General features: G+C 43.7%; 1 protein-coding gene across 5 annotated transcripts in view; it reads left to right on the top strand.

Annotated features, from left to right (window-relative positions):
* Window positions 1-26,717, top strand: part of LOC101549976 (nonsense-mediated mRNA decay factor SMG5-like) — a 138,692-nt gene that overhangs the window by 75,801 nt on the left and 36,174 nt on the right. Inside the window, exons 1-2 of one of the 5 annotated variants that reach the window (XM_055126698.1) lie at window positions 24,207-24,282; window positions 25,171-25,254. The exons of 3 other annotated variants lie outside the window; for them this stretch is intronic. The gene's annotated coding sequence lies outside the window, so the exon portion shown is untranslated. Of the gene's footprint in view, window positions 1-24,206; window positions 24,283-25,170; window positions 25,255-26,717 lie in introns of those variants that run through there. One more of the 5 variants, XM_055126701.1, reaches the window with a different exon arrangement.

The raw sequence follows: 26,717 nt of genomic DNA, 5'->3' as shown, positions 1-26,717 counted from the left end.
TAGTATTCCATTGTATAGATGTACCAAAGTTTCCTCAACCAGTCATCCGTTCTGGGGCATTCGGGTTTTTTCCAGATTCTGGCTATTGTAAACAGTGCTGCGATGAACATACATGTGCAGATGTTGTTTCGATTGTACTTTTTTGCCTCTCTGGGATATATTCCCAGCAGTGGTATTGCTGGGTCAAATGGGAATTCAATATCTAATTTTTTGAGAGTCGTCCAAATTGTTTTCCAGAAGGGCTGAACCAGTCGGCATTCCCACCAGCAGTGAAGAAGGGTCCCTTTCTCCCCACATCCTCTCCAACAGCGGTTGCTTTTGTTCTTTTGGATGTGTGCTAGTCTCTGTGGTGTGAGGTGGTATCTCATGGTTGTTTTGATCTGCATCTCTCTGATGATTAGTGATGTAGAGCACTTTTTCATGTGCCTTTTGGCCATTCGTATTTCTTCCTTGGTAAAGTTTCTGTTCATTTCTTTGCCCCATTTTTTGATGGGGTTGGATGTTTTCTTCTTGTAGAGCTCAACCAGTGCTTTATATACCATTGATATCAACCCATGAAGGGGTGCTAAGTATTTTTGAAAAATACACTCAACACCACATGCACAGTGCAATACTAGGACTCATTTCTCATTCCTCCTGAGAGGTACTGCTGTAAAGGAAACTGCTGAGATGCATCCTTCCAGTCTTCTGTTTGATGCCCTGTAACATATAAGTATTGGATATTTATTGAATATTTTATTTTTAATAAATATAGTTATATTTTGGTTTTCCACTGAGACGGAACCTTGAATTCAGACAGGTAGCGTGTAAAGAGCCGAGCCAGTGTATTTTGAGTACTGGTGGCAGATTCTTCAGGTGTTTGGGTCTGACCTTGTCTGGACCAGGTGCTGTACGCGTCTTTACCAATGAAATGTCGTGTTGGATTTCAGAAGGGAGAATGCTGGGAATGACATGTCCATCCTGCAGAATTTGGTATGTGGGCAGGTGGACATGGCTGTCAAAGAGATCCGAGTAGAAGTCGTGAATAATCCTCTCCATTGCCTTTCTGGAATATGTGATAGATCCATTAGGATGTCGTAGGGCAGTCATCTTGGTCTTGTAGTTGGCGAAGGATAGGCGAGCATTGCGAGTACTTTTCCCAGCTTCTGCCACATCGGCCAACACTGCTGCTCTTCTCTCTTTGAGGTCTTCCTTTATCGCATCTCTGCACAGCTTTGCGAGCTCGGACGTTAGCTTATGGTTGCCTGAGGCTCGTGCCAAACTAGGTTGAGGAATGAGGTCGAGAGTTTCCGAAGACAGGCATCTGTTTGTGGCTTTCTCACTCTCAGCATTCTTCGCACAGTCATGGAGGTGCTGAACCAGTCGATCGTATTCCTCGTCAATGTTGTCAAGGACAGTATCTTCCCAAATTGTTGCAATAGTGCCAAAGAGCTCCCAGTTGGTGGTCATTCTGGGAGTTGTCTTCCTCCCTGCTCTGTGAAGTAGAATTTTGCACAAAGGAGATGGTGGTCCAATCCAATTTGGAATTTTGGGACAATAGCGACATCGCTCAGGCAAAACCTTCAATTAAATATGATGTGGTCAATTTCATTGTGGAACTGTCTACCGGGAGACTCCCATGTCCAGCATTTAGATTTGGCCTTCTGGAACTGTGAGTTACCATGGATGGTCATGGTTGACATGATGAATTCAGATTGTCTCTCACCCTGGAAAACCAGTAAGACCATTCTGTTGTACAAGAAGAGAGACATCCACGACATTGGCAACTATCGCCCAATCTGCCTGCTGTCTGTCGTCTACAAGTTGTTCACTCGTGTCATCCTGAATAGAATAGGCAGAACACTAGATGAAGGACAACCATGCGAGCAAGCCGGGTTCCAAAGGAGATTCAGCATGATAGACCATATCCACACAGTGACCAAACTCATTGAAGTTTCACGAGAGTTCAAGATGCCGCTCTTTCTAACATTAATCAACTTAAAGAAGGTCTTTGATTCTGTTGAGACTAAAGCGGTCATCGAAGCCCTGGCCAAACAAGGTGTTCAAAGTCAGTATATCAGAATCCCCCTCGAGCTGTATTGTGGATTCACCACCAGGATCTCACCATTCTACAAGGAAGTGATTGTTGATGTAAAGAGAGGGGTGCAGCAGGGTGATACCATTTCACCGAAATTCTTCAGTGCCACCCTCAAGAACATCATGCGATGACTGGAATGGGAAGAAATGGGAGTGAAGATAGACGGTCGGCAATTACACCACTTCCGCTTCGCTGATGACATTGTCTCATAATGCCAAACATTAGCCAAGCGGCACAAAGGCTGGTCGACTTCGACAGCAAGTGTGAAAAGGTCAGACTGCAGCTTAATCTCAACAAGACAATGCTCATTAAAAACGAACTAGTCCCTGAAGCTCCATTTGCTCTCAATGGCACGAACATCTCCGAATGCAGCAGCTATGTGTACCTGGGTCAAGAAATCAACATGAGGAACGACTTAGAACCAGAACTGCTCAGGAGGAAGAGAGCAGCATGGAATGCCTTCAAGAACGTCAAAAAAAAGTGGTTAAGAGGACGAAGAACCTCCTTCTCTGGGCACATCTTTTTTTTTTTTTTTTCAAATAATTTATTTATTTTATTGAATCACCATGCAGGCTGGAGCGATAGCACAGCATTTGGGCTTTCGCCTTTCACGTGGCCTACCTGAGTTCGATTCCTCCGCTCCTCTCGAAGAGCCCGGCAAGCTACTGAGAGTATCGAGCCCGCGCGGCAGAGCCTGGCAAGCTACCTGTGCGTATTGGATATGCCAAAAACAGTAACAATAAGTCTCTCAATGAGAGACGTTACTGGTGCCTGCTCGAACAAATCGATGAGCAATGGGAGGACAGTGACAGTGACAGTGACAGTGAATCACCATGTGGAAAGTTACAAAGTTTTCAGGCTTATGTCTCAGTTATAGAATGCTCGAACACTCGTCCCTTCACCAGTGCACATATTCCACCACCAAAAACCCCAGTATACCTCCCACCCCCCCACCCCACCCCCCGCCATCTGCGTAGCTGATAAATTTCACTTCATTTTCTCTTTACCTTGATTACATTCCATATTTCAACACAAAACTCACTATTGTTGTTGGAGTTTCCCCGCAAAAACCAGCCTTGCTGACAAGGAAGCATTTGATAATTAGGGACCATTAAGGAGGTATGAACTTGGTGGCATGGGAGCAAAAAAAAGAGGTATGAAGTTGAAACAGTGGGACGCATGAACAATTTTTGGCCAGGGGGCGATACTGGCAGGCACGCCATCAAGATGTGACCCAGGTGGCCACACGTTTGTGCGGCCGCTCTGCTGCTGATCGACCATGATCCGGAGGCCAGCTAGACTACTTTTGGTACCAGCAACTGCTTGCAGCAATGTCTCTAGACTGTGAACTAAGCCATAGCCCCACGCCGGCTGAGGAGGGGAAAGGTCTCTCTTTCTCATTTGTTTTTTTCCCTTTTTGGGGAAAAGAGGCATGGTGTCCACCATATTATGAGGACCGTTAAGGAGGTACGAACTTGGTGGTCCGGGCACATCTTTTCGATTCCACTTTTCTTCTTGCACTAACATATGCCTCAGAGACTTGGGTCCTATGCAAACAGGATGAGAACATTATTCAGGTATTCCAAAGAGGAATCGAAAGAGCTATGCTAGGAGTATTACATCTCACTCAAGTGAGAGAAGGAATCAGGAGTTCTGACCTCCGTCAATGGTCAAGAATCAGCAATGCTGTCTCATTTGCCAAGGCATCAAAAATCAGATGGGCCGGTCATGTAATGTGATTCAGAGATGACCGCTGGACTAGAGCTGTTACCGGCTGGATTCCATGGGATGTCAGAAGACCGCGTAGCCAGCCACCAATTAGATGTTCAGATTTATTCATCAAATCCCTGAATGAACGGTTTGAAGCTCTTCCTGTTCCTGGAGCAAGCAGCTATCATTGGGCTGTACTAGCACACGACAGGGACAAATGGCAACGTTACTGGCGCCAGCTCGAGCAAATCAAAGATCAATGGGATGACAAGTGATACAAGTGATTTTGGTTAGCTTAAAATCTGCAGTGATTTATGGAGTTATTTATAGCCAGTATCTATGAAACTTTATGTAGTACCCTAACATATTGGTAGATGCAATTTACTTACTCTCTTACTGTTTTAGATCTTTATTTGTTTTGGTTTGTGGATCATACCTGGTGGTACTCAGGTGTTACTCATGACTGTCATCTTGGGTCACTCCTGGTGGTGTTCCAGGCACCATGAGTAGTTTCAGTGATCAATTGGGGAACATCTGCATGCAAGGAAAGCACATTATCCTCTGTCCTATCTCTCCAACCCTTAAATCTCTTTTTAAAATTAAAACTAGGCAGTTAGAATTTGGTTTTACTATCTGTGCAGCCATAATTTAGTAGTGGATTTAAAAAAATTGGCACAGTCTTTCCATTACACCAAAATGGAAAAATTCGCATCAAGCCAAGTTTGATTGAGACCAGCTCCTCTCCATCTTAAAACTCAGCAGCTGAACTTCACAGGCTTCCCTCATGATGCAGTACAAAAAACGCCTCTGGTCACTCTACTTAATATCAAGGCTCCTTGAGAGCTGTCTCGGAGACGGACCTTCAAGTCCTTCCCGCATGCACATTGCTGCCTTTCAGCATGACTGTTGTATCATGGTACTGGGGTCACATCAGTTGTCTGCTGTCAGCTTCAGGGTGACCTGTTTTGATTCTGTTGAAATATAGGGCTCTTAAAATTTAGGGCTTTGTTTTTGCTTTCTTTGCACACTTGACTTCAGTGATTTACCCCAATAGTTTAATTTGCTCAATGAAGAATTCCTAAGGCTGTCATGCCAGGACTGGTCATGGTCATTCCAGGATCCTCCGTTTTCCCACTGTAGTGTCCTTAGTATGTGTCTCTCTTCCTCATGCTGCACAATGGCTGCTCTCCTACAGCCATTGCATCTGCCTCCTAAACTAAGAGATGGGGTACCCTAGGAATCCATTTTAAAGATAAATGGCTGCCACCTCAAGCTGTTACTTTAAAGAACCATCTCAGATGTATCTCTGCATAGCCTCTGCAATTTATTTTCCAGAACAGGGTCATTAACATGAGACAAGGGAAATGAGTAAATTTTGCAGCATTCTTTGTAATAAAACGGTGGGTTTTGTTAATGAAAAATGTTTAATTGTTCTGAATAGAAACTGAATAGAAACTAGTATTCTCTATTCTACTTGGTAATTCAGGTGAAAATATCTGAAGAAGGACTAACTGTGCATAACACTAACCACATTATTATAGGCATCAAAAAAAGTACAGTATAAATGACACTGTAACCATAATATTGAAAATAAATTTTATGTTTTTACTTTTTTTAAAAAAATAAAAATTTTTGTCCTGATGAATATACAATTACGAGCAGAGCCTGGCAAGCTACCTGTGGAGTATTCAATATGCCAAAAACAGTAACGTTAGGTCTCATTCCCCTGACCCTGAAAGAGCCTCCAATCGTTGGGAAAGACGAGTAAGGAGAGGCTGCTAAAATCTCAGGGCTGGGAGGAATAGAGACATTACTGGTGCCTGCTCAAATAAATCGACGAACAAGGGGATGATTGTGACAGTAACAGTGAATATACAATTATTTCTACATACCAGAATACATGAACTTTCATGTTCTTTGCTTTTTCACCTAATATAAACATTGTAGAACTATTCCCCAATCTTCTAAATATGCATTAAAAAGTGATTCTGTGCATTACAGCTTCTCAATTTGATGTTTTAATTCATTTAAACCTATAATATTAGACATTCAGATTATTTCCACTTTAAGGGGTGCTTAATCACTATACAAATTTAATGCGGTCCCTATCAGGATACCCATGAAACTTTTCAAAGAAATAGACAAAACACGGGGCTGGAGAGATAGTACAGTGGGTAGGGCGTTTGCCTTGCATGCGGCTGACCCGGGTTCAATTCCCAGCATCCCATATGGTCCCCTGAGCACCCCCAGGAGTAATTTCTGAGTGCAGAGCCAGGAGGAACCCCTGTGCAACGCCAGGTGTGACCCAAAAAGCAAAAAAAGAAACAGAAATAGACAAAGCTCTCCTGAAATTCATATGGAACAATAAACCCCCACGAATAGCTAAAGAAATCCTTGGGGAAAAGAAGATGGGTAGCACCACCTTCCCCAATTTCAAACTCTACTACAAAGCAGTAATAAAACAGCATGGTATTTGGCTAGAAACAGATCTGCAGACTAATGGAACAGAGTTGAATATCCTGTCACAGACCCCCAAATATATGGCCACTTAATTTTTGACAAAGGAGCAAAAAATGTGAAGTGGAACAAGGAAAGCTTCTTCAACAAGTGGTGCTGGGAAAACTGCATAGCTACCTGAAAAAAATGAACTCTGACCTATGTCTAATACCAGGCACAAAAGTCAGATCAAAGTGGATTAAAGAACACAATATCAGACATGAATCTATAAGGTTCATAGAAGAAAATGTAGGCAGAACTCTCTAAAAGCATTGAAGCTAAAAGCATCTTTAAGGATGAAACAGCACTGACCATGCAAGTGGAAGCAAACATAAACAAATGGGACTACACCAAACTAAGAAGCTTCTGCACTTCAAAAGAAACAGTGACCAAAATACAAAAAGAGCCCACAGAATGGGAAAGAATATTTACCCAGTACCTATCTGATAGGGGATTAATATCCAGGATATAAAAGACACTAGTGGAATTGTATAAGAAAAAACCTCCAACACCATCAAAAAATGGGGAGAAGAAATGAACAGAAGTTTCCTCAAAAAAGAAATACAAATGGCCAAAAGGCACATGAAAAAATGCTCCACATCGCTAGTCATCAGGGAGATGCAAATCAAAACAACAATGAGATATCATCTCACACCACAGAGACTAGCACACATTCAAAAGAACCAAAGCAACCAATGCTGTCGTGGATGTGGGGAAAAGGGGATGCTCTTTCACTGTTGTGGGAATGCTGACTTGTTCAGCCTTTCTGGAAAACAATATGGACAGTCCTTCAAAATCTAGAAATTGAGCTTCCATATGACCCTGCAATACCACTTTTGAGAATATATCCCGAGGATGCAAAAAAGCATAGTAGAAATGACATCTGTACCTATATATTTATTGCAGCACTGTTCACAATATCCAAAATCTGGAAACAACCTGAGTGCCCTAAGACAGATGACTGGTTAAAGAAACTTTGGTACATCTACACAATGGAATACTATGCAGCTGTTAGGAGAGATGAAGTCATGAAATTTTCTTATAAATGGATAGACATATCCATTTATAAGTGAAATGAGTCAGAAAGAGAGGGACAGACATAGAAGGACTGAACTCATTTGTGGAGTATAGAATAACATCACATGAGGCTGACATCCACAGACAGTAGATACAAGGGCCAGGGGGATTGTCCCATACCTGGAAGACTGCTTCATGAGCAGAGGGGAGAAGGAAGATGGAATAGAGAAGGGATCTCTAAGAAAATGATAGCTGTAGGAATCAGCCAGGATGGGAGATGCATGCCATAAGTAGATAATGGACCAAACATGATGACCTCTTAGCATCTGTGTTGCAAGCTATAATGCCCAAAAGTAGAGAGAGAGTATGGGGAATATTATCTGCCATGGAGGCAGGGGGAGGGTGGGAATGGGGGGGTATACTGGGGAAATTGGTGGTGGGGAATGTGCACTGGTGGAGGGATGGGTGTTTGATCATTGTGTGATTGTAAACCCAAACATGAAAGATTGTAACTCTCACGGTAATTCAAGAAAATTTAAAAAAAAGTGTGCTTAATCAAAGGAGCTCCTGACCTAGGAGGCAGCTACTGGCTGGGCCCATAAAAACCTTCCTTTGGACTCAGAGAGGAGTCCCAGATCTCAGGGCTGTAATATCCTCCCAGGTACACTGAGCCCATCACTCCTGTCCTGACAGACAGCCAGAATTCCAGACTGCTATGCCTCCCCAGGAGAGGATGGAGCATCTGACAGTGACTCCTCCAAGTGTGGCTGTGACCTGATGTGGGAAGGTGCCTGCCATCAGGACATTTCCGGGTCCAAGGCAGGGATTTCCTAGCTCCGGGCTGGAGGTTTATCCTTTCTCTGCTCACAGTTCCTCCGGGTCTTTGTTTGGAGTCTAATACTGATCCTTGGGATTAACAGGTGAGATAAGATGATGCTGAGGCATAGTTCTGCAGGTTGTTTGCATGGAATCTTTGTGAAATTTGTTCTTCGCATAAAAACATAAAGATTTCTGCTGCATATGCCATCTGTTCAGTTCCTCACTCTCCATTTGTTGTGGACCTGGTGACCCCCAGATGTCCTGGTCACCTTATTGAAGACAAGAAACAGAAAAAAATAATTTACATTCTTTACCGGAAAATTAGCCTAGTTCTCCCTCTTGGAGAACCTGGCAAGCTACAGAGAGTTTCCTGCCCACACGGGAGAGCCTGGCAAGCTCCTCGTGGCATATTCATATGCCAAATACAATAACGATGATGAGTCTCATTCCCTTGTCCCCTGAAAGAGCCTCTAATACCATACCATTGGGAAGGACAAGTAAAGAGAGGCTGCTAAAAATCTCAGGTCTAAGACAAATGGAAACGTTACTGGGTCCAGTAGAGCAAATTGTTGATAAATGGGACAACAGTGATGCAGTGAAAGTGTTATAAGGGTCGATTTTTAAATGTTGCCTTTCATTTCTTTCATAGTTTCTTTGTATGGAAACTGGATCAGGTCAGTTTCAGGTTGAAGCACCTGAGCATTGTCTGGTTCTCATGAGAGGAATCAAGTTTGAGAACAGTTTTCACCGATCCATACTCAGGCATTATTGCATCTTGACGTTTGCACATTGAGGGAAAAAAGAGAATGAGGTCTAGGTCTGAATCAAGCCTGCCCTCATGTGGTAAATCTTAAAATTTCAGGACGTATTCTTTCTCTTGGGCTTATTTTTCATAGTGCTAAACTCATTAGCTACAGATCTCCGATAATATATACAGATCTTCAGGAGTTGGAGTGCTAGTACAGTGAGTAGGACACTTTCTTTGTATGCAGCTGACCCTGGGTTCGATCCTGGGCACCTGAGCCAACTAGGAATGATACCAAGCTCAGAACCAGGAGTAAGCCCTGAGCAGAGCTGGGTGTGGACCAAAGTCAAAAGCCAACAATAATAATACACATCTTCATACGGATTGTACACATTCAATGAATAGGAAGGGTTTTAAGCTTAAAGTCCACAACATTTACAATGAAATCGCCTAAAACAGATCTAAGTTAAAGCAGATTTAGCTAATTGAGTAATGGATAGCATTGCCAGGGTAAGAAAGCAAGCTTCTGAGGTCATGGCCCTTTAATGAAGAGGAATGAAAGTATGTGCTTGGGCTCTGAGATATTTTGTCTGCCTTTGGATCTAGGGGAGAAATAAGCATTGTTTAGCCTGACTACATTACCCTACAAGTGAAGTGAATGAAGATCTGAGTAATTAAGTGATTGCTCCAAGCAGAAAAGCCAGAAAATCACAGAGTCCCATCAACAATCCTCCAGCCTGGCTCTTTCTACCCAACCAGATGGCATTTGCATTAGATTTCATCTTTAAAACTTGTAGGCCAGTTCTCATGTTCTGTTGCCTTTGGCCTTCAGTTATTATCTTACTGTAATTATTTAGTTTTCTATGGCAGGAGGACAGGGCAGTGGGAGGAGGACAGTTGGGGGGAGGACATTGAGGTCATGGTGGAGGGACGTGGACGCTTCAGCGAATGGTTTGGTGTGGGAACACCATATGCTTGAAACCCTCTCATTGATAGTATTATAACACACAGTGCCTCAGGTAACATTAAAGAAATTAAACAGTAATAAGATGATAAGAAATTGGGAGCATAGAGAGTGTTTTGAAAGAGGTTCAGTATACCTGCAAGGAAGCAGAACTATTCGGTGCTAGAATACTGAGGCAGTGTGGTTTGAATGAAACAATTGAGTTATATGCTTCCTTAGTCCTTGTCTGAGCAAACCCTGCTGCATAATGTGTACTCTAAGGAAAGGATTGTCTTTGTTTCTGTCCAGCAGAGCAGAAAGTGCAGGGAGCAACAATAACTGGCTGAGAGTCACAATGGCTAAGAGTTGGGGCTGCTAAGGGTAGGGAAGGCCATCGGAGAGCCCTGTAGTGGGTGTCTTCTGACCATGATACTTGTGAGAAAGTGAGAGTGCCCCACACAGAAGTCATTGGTGCTGGAATTACGTTTTTTGGAAGATAGTTTTTGCACTCTTGGAAACGGAATATATTTGGGTAGATCTTAAGGCAAGGGGAGAACAGAGAATCAAAGCTGGCTGGAAGGAGTCCTGATGAAGAATGAATCTATAGCAATGGTGAATTCTAGAATTTCAGATATTCTGTTCAGTGTTTGAGCTGTTAAGTGTACAAATCTGAAATAGATGGTTATTGGACAATGACATCACCAAGGCGGCCCTTCTTTGTATCCCTTCAGTAACAATTTGGCACACACCTGTGACAAAAGTGCCTTCATAGGAGCTTTGTATGCAGGTGGGAGGTTTATAAGACTATGGCGATGTCCAAGAATGAGGGGGTTGATTTTGAGAACACAGGCCTATGCCCCCAAAAGTTGACTTGTCCCATGGTGTGGGTTGAGATGTGGTCCAAACTCTATATTCATGAGGATTCTGCTCCATTCTACTTTGACTTTAGTTCTATCACCTGCACTTTGCATGAAGGTACTCGGAGAAGTCTCATAGACCTGCATGTATGGTAATAGGTATACAGTGCTTAATGCTAGTTGTGACCCTAAAGTGACGGGTGAACTACTGTAGCCCCTCTTCATCTTGTTCTGGGAGCCCCTTAAAGATCATAGGTTATATAGTTACCTGGCCAAGAGAACCCTTGTCAAAGTTTAAGAATATATGGAGGTGATTCAGGATATATTAGGGCAAAATAATCTGAGATTGATTATATTGGAGAAGGTAGGAGGAGCTGCTGGGGATTATTTACTCATTCCTTCTGAAAACTAGGCAGAATTCAACAACTAAAGAGTCCTTCTTAGACTGTGACTTCTACAGGAGAATGTGTGAGGAAGATAATGTTTTACTTATGTGTGTTGAATGCTGTGTAGAGATCAGAAATCTCTCTTGTCCCATCCTGAAGACTGAGTCATGAGCTGCATGACTGGGTGGGAGGCAGTAAGGAGCTGAGTGACATGCTGTCAGATCTTGGAACATGTACAAAGGAATCAGATCTTACCACCACTCTATGCATTCTTTCAGGAGACTGCCCACAAGCTTCTGGGATGCTAGCCTGCAGTTTCCTCCCCAACTGGCCCATTAGTGTCCTGTGTAAAAACACAAAAAAGAAAAAGAAAGGGCAAAGGAGTGCCTCACGGCACCGCGCCGGGCCCAGGGCAGCAGCGCTGACTCTCCCGCCGCGTTTGGTAGTCTCCAGCCGCTTCCCCCACCCTGGGGATGTTGATGGCGATGATGAGGCAGGCAAAGGAAGGAACGGAGGCAAGATGGTTGGTCTCAATCACAGTTTATTCCATTCCCATCTCCATTCTCCTCTGATTCTCCTCCTGCTTCTTCCTCCCCCATCCTACTTCATTCTCCTTCTCCTCTGGATCTGTCTGCCCTGGAACTCGCCCCCAGCCCCCTCATACATCCACCTTAAATCTCCCACATCGGCCCTGGATGCGGTGGCCCCCGGGGGGCTTATGCATAGGTGTGGTTACAATCAATAGGGGGTAAAGTTCTATCCCTTAGGGGATGCTTTCACTAGGACAGAATCTCTCTCAGCAGGACATCCGCCCAAGAGCGGAATCCCATGGGCGTGTTTCTCCTCTCTTTGTCCAACTAACATATAAGTATTCATATTATGAATCATTTTGTATGGACATAGCAAGAGACAGACGCATTAAGCTTATAGAATTGCTCTCCGGGGGTCACCTCGATATCAGACTACAGTGCTCAGGCCAGATTAGTCTTTCCTAGCCCTAGCAGGGCCCTAGTCTCATCATTGCTTTTGGATCATGACATGACATGCCCATGACCAAGCTCTTAACATATAGTTAAGCATTAGGCGCTTTGGCCAGGCCCATCTCGATGCCAGGGTAGCACATAACTCACCGCTTGCCCTGGGTCCGTCCCATCCCTCGTTGGGACCCTGCTTTTGGGGGTGCTAGGAAGCAAGGGCAGCTGAGGCTTAAGTCCAGAAAGCTGATGCTTGGGAGTGAATGATATTTGAAGCCAATTAAATCCCATGTTACCAAAGCATATTAATAAATGTCTTTATTTGTCCATACAAAAAGGATATTGTTTTATTTTTTTTATTATTATTATTTTTGCTTTTTTTGGGGTCACACCCGGCTGTGCACAGGGGTTACTCCTGGCTCTGCACTCAGGAATTACTCCTGGCAGTGCTCAGGGGACCATATGGGATGCTGGGAATCGAACCTGGGTCGGCTGCATGCAAGGCAAATGCCCTACCCACTGTGCTATTGCTCCAGCCCCAAGGATATTGTTTTAAAGTAAACTATTCAAAAGACATAGGAGAGGAGAAAGACAATATTAACTTACAATACAAGCTCACTGTCCTAGCAAGGTCGGACCTTACAAATTAATAGAGTTTGATTAGAGGAAGAGCAGATAAACTGGTAGAAGTGGTTACAGATAAACAAAGGAATGGGAGTGACTCGGGAGCACTTTGATGGGTGTGACTGATAAACCCAAGCTCCTAGTGGCAAGGGGAGCAGGACAAACCAATGCTATCCAACAGTGTCCCGTCCCACGGACTTGGTCAACATAGGTAGCTGGGAGAGGGTGCAAGAGTAAAAGGAGACAGACACAAGGAGAAAGAGACAGACACAGACAGACACAAGAATGGGAGAAAGCTCCAACTTTATTTCTCTTAAGCTAGTCTTTTATAATTGATTATATGAGGAAGTGGACAGAATGGGAGAATAGCAAAGCATGCAAATGTTTAACGAAACTGGATGTGGGCCCCGATGGCAGTTTCCCTGGGCATTGTTCTGCAACCTTTCCCAAGAAACGGTTGTTCCTAGTTACAGGTCAGTTTGTACTGACATTTTAGTTCCCAGGCATAGATTTCTGGCTATTCCCAGGCATGGGTTTCTGGCTGTTCCTAGGCATTGGTTCCCGGCACATTATCACTCCCAAGGCACCCCAAGACTCTTATACCCCTGACAGTGATGAGGCGAGATTTTGCAGATGGCTAGAGAGCATGTGCAGAATTTGGCCCAAAACAATGGTCCTGGGAGAGGCCATATATTTAAACCTCAGTACCAATCTTCAAACAAGAGGTTGTCAGCACTCAGCCTGGTATTGTATATATTTGATGTTTTATGTAGCATTGTAATGATGACAAGGCAAACATCTAGAATAGATCACAAAAATCAATGCTTTATCACTGTTCGAAACTATCACTTCACAAAAGAAAGACAGGAAGAAAAGAAAAAAGAGCATAAGGGAACGAGAAATCTGGGACAAAATTCCCCAGTAAAAGTGTAGAATAGCTGAATGAATTAAAGAATATCTCAGATATCTTTAGCCTACTTCTCCCTTTGAGAGAAACTGGCAATCTTCTGAGAGTTTCCTGCCCACATGGGACAGCCTTGAAAGTTTCCCATGGTGTATTCGTATGCAAAATCCAGTAACAAGCTGGATCTCCTTCCCCTGACCCTGAAGAGTCCCCAGTACAACATCGTTAGGAGGGCAGAGTCGAGATAGACTTCTAAGATCTCAGGGAAAGGACGAATGAGATGTTACTGAGCCCGCCCGAGAAATCGGTGATTAACGGGATTTCATGATTCGTGATCTACAACTCACTATAGCTTCAAGGACAGGCACACACTCAAAGTGAAGAGATAGGAAAAATATTCCATGGAATTTGAGAAGCTAAAGTTATATCAGATAAAACTAACTTTAATTCAACAGACATAACAAGACACGTATATATATTAAGGGCTTGACTCCGCAACAGGAAATCATAATTACAAATAGATCCATGCACCCAGTGTTAGACTAACAACTCTATTCAATAAAAATAAATCTGAAGGGAGAAAGGAGAGAGTTCTGTCAACATTTTTTCAATGTATTTTATGGACTCTAGTCCAATCTCTGGATCTTTAATACACTTTTATCTTACTTTGGCGGAGGGTGTGAGGTAGTTTTAATTTCATTTTCTTACATGTGGATATCCAGGAAGAACTAGAAAATTTCAAAACTAATGTGCTTCTGAACATGGAATGAGTTGAATAAATCAGCATAAAGATCAGCATAAATGATCAGAATAAATACACAAAAGTCAAAATATAGCACAATGACATTTATGGGATTCAAAACAGCAGTTTTAAGAGTTTATTATGCTGGAAGTCTGAAAATATGTCAGATAAATAACTTTATACCTCAAGAAGCTAAAAAAAAAAAGAAGGCCAAAGTGAGTAGAAAAAAGAAAACAGAGAAAATCAGAAATAAATTAAAAAAGAATAGAAAAGCAATTAATTAAGTGGGATTTCCTCCCTTGGATCCAAGGTTGTTTCAATATTCAAATATTAATTAATGAGACATACAATGTTACAACAATAAAGGAGTAAAGTAATTTGATCATCTCAATTGATGCAGGACAAGCATTTGACAAAATGAGATCCTTTTAGGATAAAAAGTCTACATGTTTGGTATCACTTGTATCACTTGTCATCCTGTTGTTCATTGATTTGTTCGAATGGGTGCCAGTAACATCTCCATTCATCCCTGTTTCGTGCTAGTGTAGCCCAATGGCATAGCTCACTCCAGAAACATGAAGAGCCTCAAACCGTTCATTCGGGTCTTGACAAAGAAGTCTGACCATCTCGTAGGTGGGCGGCCACACGGTCTTTTGACGTCCCATAGAATCCAGTCGGTAACAGCTCTAATCCAGCGGTCGTCTCTAAATCACAATACATGTCTGGCCCATCTGATTTTTGATGCTTTGGCAAATGAGACAGCGTCCCTGATTCTTGATTGTCAACGGAGGTAGGAACTCCTGATTCCTTCTCTCACTTGAGTGAAACATGATACTCTAAGCATAGCGCTTTCTATTCCTCTTTGGGATACCCAAATAGCGAATAGCAGCTTTCTCATCCTGTTTTCATAGGGCCTTGGTCTCTGAGGCATATGTTAGTGCAGGAAGAACAGTGGAGTCGAAAAGATGTGCCCAGAGCCGGAGGTTCTTCATTGTCTTAACAACTTCTTTGATGCTCTTGAAGGCATTCCAGGCTGCTCTCTTCATCCTACACAGTTTAAATGCCAGGTCGTTGTTTACTGATGAAATGGCATGTCAGATTTTGGAAGAGAGAATGCTGGGAATGACACATCCATCCTGCGGAATTTGGTATATGGGCAGGTGGATGTGGCTATCAAAAAGAACTGAGTAGAAGTCGTGGATAACATTTTCCATTGCCTTTCTGGAAGATGTGATAGATGGATCAGGACGTCAGAGTGCAGTCATCTTGGTCTTATAGTTGGCAAAGGACAGGTGGGTGTTGCAAATACTTTTCCCGGCCCTTGCCACATCAGCCAACACTGCTGCTCTTCTCTCTTTGAGGTCTTCCTTTATCTCTTCTCTACATAGCTTTTCGAGCTCAGACGTTAGCTTGTGATTGCCTGAGGCTCACGCCAGGCCATGTTAGCGAATAAGCTCGAGAGTTTTTGAAGACAGGCGACCTTTTGTGGTTTTTGCTCTCTCTGCATTCCTCGCATAATCATGGAGGTACTGAACCAGTCGATCGTATTCCTCTTTGATGTTGTCAACAATGGTATCTTCCCAGATTTCTGCAGTAGTGCCAAAGTGCTCCCAGATGGTGGTCGTCCTGGTAGTTCTTTTTAGACGAAGTCAAATGGAAATAGGAGTAATAATATTTCCATATTCGTTCTCAAAAAATATTGAAGGCAAAGAGTTTTATGACAAAAATAGGGTGCTGTCAGGTTAAGTCCCAGGGGGTCAAAGGAGAGGGAGAAGTTTACATCTTTATTGAAATTTCCAGGTTCCTTCTCCTTTCCTGCATAGGGCTGCACTAACTATTGCTTTGTTTCTTTCCTCTTAATGCAAAGTCCCAGGGAGAAAGCAGAGTCTTCCAGGCACTCGTGCTCCTCTACAGCAGGAGCTTTAGAAGATGGAAGCAATGATTTGGGGACGAACAAGTAGTATCCAAAGATTGGGAGCAAAACTTACTCCGAGGAAGGATGGAGTTGTTTGTAGTCATGGGGAATTTAGGCATGCCGAAGAATAAGCTTGGCTCATGATTTGTGCCTAGAAAAGTCTAGAAATAGGCAGTTTGTGTACTCTGAGCACCTATTATGCAGTACTGCCTGCATATGGTACTGTAGGACTTGTCTTTGTGTATGTCCAGTAGTAGCACTAACTATATGTATGTCTGTATAGTCTTGTCTTTGTGTAATAGTCTGTGTGCATGTTTATGTGTAGTACTGTCTTTGTATAATACTCTCTATGTGTATGTCTATGTGTAGTACCGCCTATATGTAGTATTCTCTATGTGTAGTACTGTCTGTGTGCAGTATTGCCTATGTGTAGTAATGACTATGTGTATATTTACATGTAGTACTGTTGATGCATATGCCTCTGTGTAGTGCTATGTGTACGTCCACATGTAGTACTGTTCATATGCATGCATAGTACTTTCAACCTATAATATTATATGTACATCTACAGGTAGTACTACATGTAGTACTGTCTCCATGTAGAACTATATGCATGTCTGCATGTAGTACAGCTAAAGCATTGTGCCTGTTCTCTCATTCTCTCCTATCCCTCAGTGAGCTTCACACAGTGATGATCCCCTTTGTATAGATGAATTCACTTAGGCCCAGGGAGGATTAGTAAGTCCTTCCCACATTACACTATTGGTCCTTTGTAGCACTATAGCACTGTCATCCCATTGTTCATCAATTTGCTCGAGCGGGCACCAGTAACATCTCCATTGTGAGACTTGTTACTGTTGTTGGCATATTGAATATGCCACGGGTAGCTTGCCAGGCTATGCTGTGCAGGTGGGATACTCTCAGTAGCTTGCCGGGCTCTCCCAGAGGGACAGAGGAATCAAACCCAGGTTGGGCATGTGCAAAGCAAATGCCCTACCCGCGTGCTATCACTCCAGTCCACTGGTCCTTGGTAGAGGTATAAATTTCGCACTCATTTAAATCCCTAGCGCCCCTCAGGCCAGGAAGATGCCAGGGGGTGTGAGCCCTACTGGTCGCACTTTGGTCATTTCCAGGGTAGATGATTTAATTTTTCCGCCTACACTGAAAAAATTCAGCTTCAGCACACCTAATTACTTTTGTTCTCTGAAGAAACTCACCTCTGAATAACAACGATGGAACACAGCATGTGAATAATAAAGTGAGAAGGTTCATTTGCCTGTTGTTTTGTTCCATCGCTGTTCCACTTAGATGGAGGTGGAGGGATTTCAGATTAATTGCAATAGAGCACATTGCATAATGCAGGCCAGCGGGGCCATCCTCCTGGGGAAACACTTGCAAAAGTAGATTTTAAATAATGTCCTCAAGGAGTTTACCTCCAGATTTTTAAAAAGGACATTGAAATATGTTCTTTGGGAAAGCTTTGTAAAAACTATTAATATTATTCAGTAGTACCCATGGAAATTGCTTCCACCGATGGCTTAGCATTAGCTACATAAATGGCGTTCACAGATCTATGACCACACCAGCTGCACTAAAATCTGAACCTCGCGCAGAAAATCTGGTGCATGATGTTCAGGGCTGATGGAGGCTACTTTGAAGATGGCATTTTAATTGTGATTGAGAACATGGCCCACTGCCACCGATTTCATTCCAGTAATTCTCTGTAATGACTTTCCTTTCTCACTCAGATATTTTAGAAATCTTCCCAGGCTTCATTACTGCTACCAAGATGCAGGAAGGAAAGGAAAACTCATCTCTGAAGGCTAACCACTTTGATCTCCCGTACGTGCATTCCTACTTATGAAAAAAATGACCATTCCATCTTCGCGAGAAATAGCTAGGAAAGAGATTCAATCTACTTTCACCAGAGGATGAAACACCAATAGTTAAAAATGCTTGTTTGGTTGGTTTCATGGCACTTGACTCTGCAAAGAAGGATGTTGCAGAAGGAAAAGTTGGGTCGTCTCTCTATTTCCTGGGGATTTCTGTCACTTTCACTGCTAAAATGGACCCTTTTCCCTTCATGTTTTTCCTCCTCTGTTGGATTCCTTGCTTGCACTGTTTCTGAACCCACTCCCAAGGGTAGGGGAGGGGGGCGGTTGTGTGTGTGGGGGGCATGCCATCCCGTTGAGAAATCCTCCAGGGGAAAGAGGTTCGATGCGAAAGAGATGGGGAAGAACAGCACGGAAAGGGGCGCCGTCTCCCCATAATTTGTCATCACTGTGGTTCAGTTAACAAATTAACCGAACCTGAATCATTGCCCCTCTGATTATGAGCAGTTCGGGCTTGACCTTGGACCTTATGTTAATTGATTTACTATTGCCCCCGCTACACCCATGTTTCACCCATGAATTCTCCATGCTTGTGTGAAATTTATTTTTTAATTGATTTTTTATTTTTTTTTTCTTTTTGGGCCATACCTTGCGATGCTCAGGTTACTCCTGGTTCTGCACTCAGGAATTACTCCTGGCGGTGTTTGAGGGAACATATGGGATCCCGGGGATCGAATCCTGGTCGACCGAGTGCAAGGAAAATGTCCTATGCGCTGTGCAACTCGCTGTACTATCTCTCCAGCCCCAACGTAAAACTTTTTCTTGGTGCTAAACTCTCTCTGCATTGCTTCCCCTTTTATCCAGTCGCCCCACGCTTTAAGCCGTTGCTCTTTCCCTATATTAGCCTGATTTATTTTTAACAAAAGTGTTGCTGGCCATCAGCCTGTGATCCATTCTTCTGTCCATCAATTGGGGGACCATTGTGACTGTCAGTCTCCAATGCACTAGGGGGCTCCATCACCCCACAACTGCAGTAACACCCCTCCGATTGAGGTTGCAGGCACTGTAACCCTTTCCTTCCCTTTCCTCCCCTTCCCTTTCCTTTTTCACTTATTTTTTTTTCCTGGGGAAAGCTATAATCATTGGTACTCAGGGTGACTCCTAGCTCAGTGCTCAGCAACCCATGTGGTGCCAGGGATCAAACCCAGGCCTCTTGCATGAGAAGCATGTACACCGGCCCACTGAGCATCTCTCTGGCCACCAAAGCCAACCTTCTCCCTACCTTCCTGGGAAGTGGGTCTATTCAACTGAAGGTTATCTTCAGAAAGAATAAAACTTAATATTTGGTTTTGAAGATCTAGTCATCACACTGCTCCTTATTGCATGCATATAGATTTATTTTGAATTTTTTATCTTCTGGGCAGGGAACTCTTATCAGTGTTCAGGATTACCCCCGCCCCCATGGACTGGACTGCTTGGGTATGGCATTGCTGGGGGCTAACAGGCCTACACCCAATGATGCTTGGGGGTCTAACTCAGGACCCTGTGCATGATAGGCATGTGTTCCCCGAAACTGAGCCATCTCCCCAGCACTTCTGTCAAGCCCAGCTCTATCATTCTGTCTGGCTGTTGTTTCCAGTCATCTGTGTTTTCTGGAGGCCCGCTGTCCCTGCCTGGCCTGCTCTTTGTCATGTGGGTGAGCTAAAGGATGAAGAAAAGGGAGCAGAGACATCCCAGTTCCCGCTGAAGGAAGCACCAGGCTGGGCCTCTCCTCTGCAGGTTCATTTCTTTTCCCCATTCTCTGGGGCCCAGTAAGACCTGCCTCAGGCCCTTTCGGATCAATGACAATGCCCTTCCTATTTGTCAGTGGAGCCACCCTTCAGTTCTATCAATGACAATCTATCAATGACACCGCCCTTCAGGTGTATTAATTACCATGCCCTTCAGACGTGGCAGTGATGCTGCCCCTCAAATCTCTCAGTGAAAATGCCCTTCAGGTCTAGTCACGAAATTGGCACAGCCCACTGTCATGCGCCGCCCCTGAGTGTTACACTGACAGTGCCCTTGAAATCATGCCAGAGTCGCTTGATCAATAGCCCCTTGATAAATCCCTTCAGTTTCCTGTCAAGCCTGGGGTAGATTGGAGCAAAGATTCAGATACTTTTGAAGCAAAGATTCAGAGACTTTTTTTTTGTTTGTTTGTTCCAAGAGGTGGAGTGTGGTGTGTGACAAAAAAAAGATAATTAGCCACAAAGTAAAAAGGCACAGCAGAAGAGAAAGTGATAGTATCTTCATGGACAAAGAAGGATAGAAAGAAAGCAGGCAGGGAAACCGTTTCAGAGTCTGTGATGTCTTCCCCCTCTTTTCCTCTGTCTTTTGTCACACACCACACTTGTAGTGATGGCTGGAGCTTGCACACAAGCCTAGCTGGGAGGCTCACTTGCACGGGTCGCACACCAGGTCATGATGCTCAAAGACTCAGCTGAAGGTTGCACTTCATTTTAGCCCTGGTGTTTGCACGTATGCTCATGGGAGTGGAGCTCCTTAGCAGGGGTGCAGGTTGGTCTTGGTGCTTGCCAGGACTTGGCTTCCCGTAGTGTTCACACATCTTTGAGTGATGCACCCCACTTATTCAGCTCACACATGAGGTGGTAGTTTGGCTGGGAATTGCAATTACTTGTGGTATCAATAATCACAGCCAGCAGACTGCCAGGATCTTCTTGGCATCGCATGTGCTGGCACTGGGCATCAAACTCTCAACCTTATGCTTACAAGTCAGCTGTCCTAAGCCAATGAACTATCTCTGGTGCCCCGGGGTTATGTCTTTTTATTTTTTAATCGTATTTCAAGGTTTTCCAATAGGGCATAATTTCAGAAATGCAGCATTACCCCTCCAACCCTGTATATGCGTCGCCCGCCTATCCTTGAAGTTCTGGTGACATCACACTGTGAAACTGACTCTTAGGGAGTGATATATTTTACCTGTTATAATAAGCAACATAGTGTTACTGTCTATGGTTTTCATGTATTAAGTGTGAATGTTCATGCTTTTCATATACAAAGTGATGTATAAAGTGATGTACAAGTGATGTTGGGTGGGCCCCATGGGTGATGTGGGGAGGAGAAAGACAGTCACTTTCTCCAGATCCGTCTCTGCCATCCAGGACCCAAGGTTACTGGGTTCTTCTCTTGCCTCGCAGAAAGGATTTTCAAGAGCAGACAAGCAGTGAAGTGAATAGATTTTATTTGAGGGAGTCTTGAAGGTGTGGAGCGGGAGAGAGTGAGAGAGAAAGAGAGTAACGTGCTTAAGAGAGAATGTGGACTTCTCCAAGGGCGGAGAGAGCCCTTACACACATCCCAGCATTAACATGAAAGCATGAAAGTCCACATCTCAAGAGGGGAGACGTGAGCGACACATGTGCCCAGGCATCGCATGTGCTCGGCCACATGGGCACAAGCAGCACATGGGTTTGGGCAGCATATGTGCATCCTTCTTTTGTTCAAGGTGGGCTTTATAGGGTTTCTCCAACCTGCCCCCCATGTGGGTCTTCTACCTATGTCAAAGTCTGTTGCTGAGGCGGTTACCAGGGGCATTGGGAGAAGTGATGGTCATGTTTGAAATTCCTTTCTTGGACTTTTGTTTCTGCAGGAGCTTCTCTGGGTCTGGGTCTGCTGCAGATGGGTGAGGGTCTTATCAGGCCTTATTTCCTCCCCCCTCCCCGTTTTCTTTTTGAGGGTCTTATTAGGCTCTTGCAGCAACTTTGGGGCTATTTCAAGTGCCTTAACCTTTATACTATCTCTTTGCTCCTTAAGATGAGATTTTAATGCTTTTAATGTGGAGAGTTACTACAATGCTCCCAAGTAGTGCTCAAGAGACCTGGGGGCCACTTCTAGTGATACTCAACCAACCAGACAGGACAAGTGATTTAGTGCTTCAGCACTTTTAGCTCCCACCAGGGTCACCCAGCCATGCTTGGGAACCAACTAGGTTATCTCGAGTGGAGCTCAAGGATCATAGGGTGCCAGCGATGAAATTCGAGGCCTTAAAGATTAAGTCCAATCACTCCTGACCACTTTAAGGAGGAGCTAGTTAATCACAATGGAGATATTACTGGTGCCCATTCAAGCATATTGATGAAAAAACGGGAAGACAGTGCTGCAGTGCTACTTAATCTGAGATCAGATTGCCATGGGTCCAAAGGTCCTTGTGGCAGGAAAGGAAGAACAAAGAACCCAAGAAGGGCCTCTGGGTAACCCAGGGAGTTCAGAGTGAAGAGGTGGGAAGGAAGGAAGGAAGTCCTTAAGTGAGCAAAGGTCATGGCAGAGTGGCCCTTCTAGGAGATTTCTTTTGCAAAGTTGTTTCTGTTACATAAAGACTTTTCTGCCAATACTTTTCACTCAGACAATCAAGACGTACAACATGAAGAATAACTTCCCACTGGAAAATAAATTCCCGCTGAAAAAAACCTCCCTGAGCTAGATTTTAGAGATCTTAGTCAAACACCCCTGATGCCCCAAACGTTTTTCCCTATGATCTTTTCTGTAAGTGTGTCCTGGCATCCTCTCTTGCAGCTTGCCACATTCTTTCTTTTGCTGTGTCATCCACCTATCTAGACCTGCGAATACTTGGTGCCAAAACTCTCCTTGAGAGAATGAACCAGAACTAGACATGTTGGTAGCTCATTATTCCACGGATCCAATTTTCCTTGAGTTTTTGCCTTCTGGAAAAAAAGTAGAAGTGATATGGGTGGTTATTTATGTGAAGTGGGGAGGAGAAAGACGGTCACTTTCTCCCCATCCACCTCTGCCACCTGGGACCCAGGGTTACTAGGTTCTTGTCTTGCCTTGCAGAAAAATATTTCAGGAGTAGACAAACAGTGAAGTAAAACAGATTTTATTTGGAGGTTTTGAAGGGAAGGAGGGAGAGAAAGTGGGAGAGAGTGGAGAGTAACATAATGTGCTCAAGAGAGAACCTGGGCTTTTGCAAGGGTGGAGAGAGCCCCTACAGACATCCCAGCACTAGATATGAAAGCATGAAAGGACACATCTCAAGAGGGGAGATGCGGGCAACACATGTGTTCGGACACCACATGTGCTTGGCCATGTGGGCACAAGCAGCACATGGGCTCGGGCAGTATATGCGCACCCTTCCTTTGTTCAAGGTGGCCTTTATAGGGTTTCTTCAACCTGGCCCTAAGTGGGGCTTCTACCTAGGTCAAAGTCCCTTGCTAAGGAGGTTGCACAAGGGAGCTGGGAGTGGTGCCGGTCTTCTTTGAAATTCATTTCCCTGGTATTTTGTTTCTGCTGGAGCTGGATGGTCTCCTCAAGGTCCATTGCTGGTGCCAGGTGAGGGTGTTATCAGGCTTTAGTTCCTGTTTTCTGTAAGGTTGGCCTTTGCAACTTACGAGCTAATACTTCCAGGAAATTTTCTGCCCTCGCCTGGGGAGGGAGCCTTCCCTATCTGCCTGCCTACAATCAGAAGCAATGTTAACTCCGAAGGTGTAGGATTTGTCAAACTTTCAGAGCTGCTTTTCCGTGTACTTCTCTCCTCAGGGAGCCTGCGACACAGCAGTTGGGTATACCTGTGTGTTCACAGCAGGATTCGTACAAGGATGATTATAACTATGGAAAAGGCTAGTCTTTGGAGGAAAAAAGATTTGAAGCATCAGAAAAAAGAAAACTTGAAACCAGAGACTGTGTTGTGTACCAGCAGGTTCTTTCTCCTGCCAGCATAAAAAAGAGCCGAGAGATATTTCTGGTCATTGACTCAATTGAGTCAATCCATTCTATTTTATCAGTCTCTTCAATCTTGGATTTAAGAGTATCTTGCAAGAAACCAAGTTATATGGAATCATTCACTGTAACTTTGGTACTGGATGCTTGTTTGATAAGGATTTAAAACAATATCACTGTCACTGTCATCCCGTTGCTCATCGATTTTCTTGAGCGGGCACCAGTAACGTCTCCATTCTTCATTGTGAGACTTGTTACTGTTTTTGGCATATCAAATACGCCACAGGTAGCTCGCCAGACTCTGCCTTGCAGGCGAGATACTCTGGCTAGCTTGCCTGGCTGTTGGAGAGAGGTGGAGGAATAGAATTTTTAAACCAGTATAGGTTGCTTTTTGTTTTTCTGTTTTTTTTTTATTTGTTTCATTTGTTTTAGGAAAAGGAGATTATCAAAATGCCAGAATTCTAGAATGCATCAGTTTTCTGGAACTTTATCTGAAGTAAGATACTGGGTGAGTGGAAATTCTAGAAATCATAAACTAATTTTTTCATAATTGGAGCCTGGGCTCTTTACTGAGATGTGTGGATCTTACCAGTTATAAAACATTCACAATCATGTCTGCAACAGAGAGAACTCATCACAAAGGCAAAAATAGCTAGGGATGGATCGATAGTACAGCTGGTAGGGTGCTTGTTTTGTACGTGTTTGAGACCTGGGTTCAATCCCCAGCATTCCACTGGGTACAGTGGGTACAGGAGCCCGCCAGGAGTGATCCCTGAGCTTAGAGCTAGAAGCGACCAACGCGGGGTATGGCCCCAAATCCCAAAGTGAATAAAAACAGAGGCAAATGGCTGTCTCTTCTTTTATTTCCTTGTGGTGCTTAACATCAAATCCAGTGCCTCACTCATGCAAGGCATGTGTTTTACCATGGAGCCACATTCCTGCCCCTTGACTTTTTTTTTTTTTATAGAAGTTTCTTGTGATTTCAAATCTAATTTACACATTACCACATAATACCACTAGATGGCAGGAGTGAACAATATTAAACAAAAACCCCAACAGAGCTAAAATCCACATTTTAAAACGAATCACCCCAGCTTCCCCTCTTCATTCTTTTCTTCTCTCATTTTCCTTCTTTTCCTTTGTTTTCTGTCCCTCACTGTACTTTCGTTCCTACTTATAATTTTAAATAACTGATTCTCAGGAATCGTCTAAGCATCCTAAAGCACCAGATCTGAAAACCAGTCAGTCCCAAGTACTTGTAATTCAAATGCTGAAGCCCAAATGACCTGTTTTAATTCTAAAGGTCTTTCCTAGCTGCTTTCATCTAGAGCTAGGGATCAAGCTTCACAGGCGTTCCCAGCTCACAAAGTCTCGGGTTCGGGTCCCATTTTTTCAGGTGGAGAAGGCCTAGGGGCACAAGCCAAGCAGGACTGAATTGACAGAAGAAAAGCATGAAGCCCTGAGGAGCTTTCGTAAACCGGTAAACAGTGTTACTTCTTTGTGCTACTGTTACATCCCATCTGATTAGCTTCAGGTGTTTGTGGACAGGGAGTAATAGCATGCCAACCACCAGATGTCTTCAGGGTTACAGCTTTTATTTACGGCTCACAGAGTCCCAACTTCGCGATGACTTTGGTGGAAAACTCAGTAGCGGCATAGTAATGGGTTCAACTGGAGAGCAACAACAGGTACCGCTAACCTGTCAGCATCGCCAACGCAACCAACCTGTGCTATGACTGAATTTATATACCTTACTATAAGGCTCTTCCTAACTGTTTCTGATTGGTTAGGTTCTTTGTAAAGGAGTTTTTCTTTTTTTTAAGACTGGCCAATCAGATCTGATATGCCTATGTAATTGAGGGTTTGTGAGATGGCCAATCAGATTGCATATGTAAATAAGGGCCCCTATCAGTCTTCATTATCTGGCCCCTCCTTTCTCTTATCCGTAATAAGACTATCAGAGGGGTGTTTAATAAAGATCAAGGTGCTGTGCTGAACTTATGATTAAAAAAAAAACTCCCAACAAATCCTCCCCCTTAAAAACCACCTACACCCAAATCCTTGAATAGACGCAATTGGCTCTCCTTGCCTCTAAGCGTTCTTACTTGCAGGGCTCTGATTTAGGTCTATTGAACTGGTTCTTGGAGGAATTATCCTGCTGCTAGGGAAATTCTCCTTTCAGGTATTTATTCTTCTATTCCCAAAGGCTTCTCAAAATCCTTTTGGAAAGACTGTTAGGGGGCCATTCCCCTTAGCAACCTGACCGGGCAGTGTGGGTCAGATGGATCATTGCTTGGGCCCTGTGACATGGTGCTTGTTATCAGGCCTGGCGGTGCTCAGGTGCTCAGGGGCCACTAGAGGTACACTCAGTACTCAGGGGTCCATGCAGTGCCGGGGATTGAACTCAGGGCTTTGTGCATGCCAGGCATGTGCTCCAGGCCTTTGAGCCATTGCCTGTTCCCCAGCCTTTTTGGTTTGAAGACCCAGGTCCTGATTTCTTAAGCGTAAAATATGATTTGTTTGTTTCCCAGTCCCTCCATCACTGAGAAACAGATTTCAAGGGTTTCTCAGAGATGAACAATACTTCTTTGGGATTCCTAGGGTGACTCTCATGCACTCTTTCTAAGCCAGAGGGTTTGCAATGTCTCCTGTCATACATTTCCAAAAATCAAGAAATTGGAGAATAGCTGATTCATCCTTCCCCCTGCCTTTTCCTCTTTCTGTGTTTCTTGATGTCTCTAACACACATACACATACCACACACACACATATGCACACACAAATGAGAAAAAGAATCACCCTACATTTTGTTTTAAAACTAGACCAAAATAAATGAAATGCTAAAAATCCCCATTGTGATTGTCATGTTGATTGAATTTTCCCTGTCACAGAAGTTAGCTCTCCTTACTTACTTGATAAGTAGCTAAAGTAATGGAATGGACT

The sequence above is a fragment of the Sorex araneus genome, chromosome 2 (genome assembly GCF_027595985.1).
Source record: "Sorex araneus isolate mSorAra2 chromosome 2, mSorAra2.pri, whole genome shotgun sequence".
In the NCBI taxonomy this organism is placed as follows: Eukaryota; Metazoa; Chordata; class Mammalia; order Eulipotyphla; family Soricidae; genus Sorex; species Sorex araneus.
Note: the sequence above shows the minus strand (reverse complement) of the source record. Positions and strands in the feature narration are given on the sequence as shown.